Source organism: Ursus americanus, chromosome 17 (genome assembly GCF_024610735.1).
Source record: "Ursus americanus isolate L20-20 chromosome 17, mUrsAme1.1.p, whole genome shotgun sequence".
NCBI classification, from domain to species: domain Eukaryota; kingdom Metazoa; phylum Chordata; class Mammalia; order Carnivora; family Ursidae; genus Ursus; species Ursus americanus.
The window spans coordinates 45,877,074-45,879,766 of record NC_142143.1 but is presented as its reverse complement, the minus strand read 5'-3'; the positions used below and the strand labels follow the sequence as shown (position 1 = coordinate 45,879,766).

The 2,693-nt window shown below is 49.1% G+C and overlaps 1 pseudogene; it reads left to right on the top strand.

The window, feature by feature from the left end:
• Window positions 1–265: 265 nt before the first annotated feature.
• LOC123787289 (cell division cycle-associated protein 3 pseudogene) lies at window positions 266–952 on the top strand (annotated as a pseudogene).
• Window positions 953–2,693: the final 1,741 nt, after the last annotated feature.

Below are 2,693 nucleotides of genomic sequence, written 5' to 3'. Positions count from 1 at the left end.
CTTATTGCTAGGCACCGTGAAAGGAGGTGGGGAAATCTTCCAGGCTGAAACCATCCATTGCAGGCCCATATTTCCCACCACAACCCAATCACTAATCCTTTACCAAGTTACATTTGGGGACACTGAAATACAACATTCGAGGTTTTGAAACTCAGTGTTGGGAGCTGAAGCTCGAACTGCTGTGCACCCAGAAAAGGAATGGGGGCCCAGCAACCCCTCCTCACCCCAGGCCAGGCCCTGCTCCACCTGAGTCCTCCTGGTTCAGATGGGCTCAGCCAAGCATGTCCTAGTCACTCCCATGTGCCCTCTGCCAGAAAACAAGCTTCTGGCTCGAGTGGTGCACCCCCGTTCACCTGGCGCCAGCATTCTGTGCGCTCCCACCCAGCCGGAGAGCTCTCCACAGCCAAACCAACCAGCCGGGGAGCAGCTGGAGGGTCCTAATTAGGCCCAAGACCCAGATCCCCACTCTCCTACCCTTGGCATTGCAAGGACACCTGTGAAGACCAGCAGCAGAGAGCCCTCAAGCCGACTGGTGAAACCGCTGGGTGAAGTATTTGAGGCCGAAGCCCCCAAGTTGAATCTTCCCCCAGAGCCTGTTCTGTCCCTGCAGGCAACTTCACCTTCTGAACTGAACTTGCCTCTGGGCACCCAGTTTTCCCTTAAGGACCGGATGCCCCCCGGGAGCCAGAGTGAGCTCCCCTCCAAGCAGGTATTCTCCAAGGAGGAAGCAGGACAGCCCTCAGAAACCCCTTGGCCAGCTAGGGCTTGGACTAGCCCTTGAAAGACCCTGAGACTCCCTGATCGTCAGGTTCTAAGCCTAATTGCTAGGGAATGAAAGGAAGGGGCCATTCTGGGAACTGGATGACTTTTGAAAACTGGAGGCTGAGTATGGGAGCAGGGCCAGAACCAGGACTAGGAAAATCAGTACCTCCCGAACTTGGTGGAGAACTAGAATGTGCATAGCCTCTGCACTGGGTTCACCAGGGGCCTAGAGATATTGTGTCCTCTCAATCCCTTCTTTCCCTGGGAGACTAGAAGGCTTGATGTCTTTGCCCACCGCCCCCTCACCCCACCTCAAACCACCAACTCAGGGACTGAGCATTTTCTTGGGCTTTCTTTGTGTCTCATGTGTTTCTGGTATATTAAAGAAAGTGATTTTAAATGAAAAAAAACCCAAAACACAACATATGAACCGACACAAAAAGCCTTGAATTTTATAGGAAAGTTGGCCCTGTAAATTTTAGCATTGACAAGGACCTTAGAAATCATCTTTTTACCAGTCTATTCCTTTTACTGATAACACATCTGAAGCCCAGAGTTGAAGCGACTTGCTCAAGGTCACATAGCTCGTTAGTAGCCGAGGCAGAAAGTGGGCAGTCTCCTGAGTTGTCTAGTGCTACATTGCCAATGGCATCTCTGAGTTAGCTGGAGACGTTTTTGTAGAAGGAAATAGATAACAAAAAATCCTCCTCAGCCCACCCATGTAGTAAGATCTAATAAGTACAAGACTGTTTAAAAAGAGAAAAGTGACAGGCTCAGAGGTGTCATAGGAAGCATTTGGCACCGTGCCCTGTTCACTCACAACCCCTCCCCTCATACACGTTCCATGACCTTTGGCTGCAAGGATGCCCCTCCAGCCTGGGTATTCTTCCAAGGGATAGATGTGCTATTAGTGACCCTTTTAGGGGGTCACGGATAGAGTCCCTATTCTTGGTTGCTTTTTCTACAATTTCTCGGGAAATTGTAAAGGGTCAAGTCAGACCTTGGTAGATGTCACTGCAGAACACGTGCCTCCAAAGGGGAGAGTCTTTGCTTAGGACTTAGTGCACTAATGCATTTGTGCGCACACACACACACGCACATGCACACACGCACACACGCATACCCCGTCCTATCCATATGAGCAGGGCCAGTTTCTCACTAATCCCCCTCCTCTAATTGCTCTTGGCTCAGTAGTCCGCGTGGTCCAATCTTGCTCACCAAGGCCAGATTAGCCCCCCCTCACCCCACCTTCCAAAGGAACATCAAGTGTCTCTTTTACATTCCTTCTACTCAGGGTGACATAATCATAAACAATCCTCTGTAAAATATTCCACAGGCTGACATCTGCTTTCCTTTCCGCATCTCCCAGAAGGAGGTGATCATAAACAGAATTTCAAGAAGTTTCTCCGGCAGCTGTTTGCACATACCACTTACTCCTCTAGTTCAGTCCTGAGGGTGTTTTCTACTGTCTGTTTATCTTTGTGTTACCTAAGAAATAAATCCTCATAATTTAAGAACAAATGAATCATTTGTTGCGAAGCTCTAGGCAGGACATAAATCTCGCCAAATAGATCTTGTTCACTGAGAACTCCCCAAAATGGCTGCAACCTCAACCATTCTGCTCCTACACTCGAGCTACTAGGTAACTGCTTTTTTTTTTCTTCCAAGAGCCCACATTGAAAACAGAATTCTCTGCCTTTGCTCAACAAAAGGAGTCTTTCCAAGGAAAGTATCTTACAAAAAAATCCAGACAAAGGAAATCTTTTCTAATTATGAAAGGGATTTGTGATTCTGGAGATGAGCCTGCTAGTCGCAGCTACCTCCTGGTCTCAGGACAACAGGAAATGCTGCCCCGCGGGAGGCGATAATGTGAGCTGTTCAGAGCGCAGGGGGGCTGGTTCCTCAAGTCTTGACTGCTGCCTGGCCTGCAG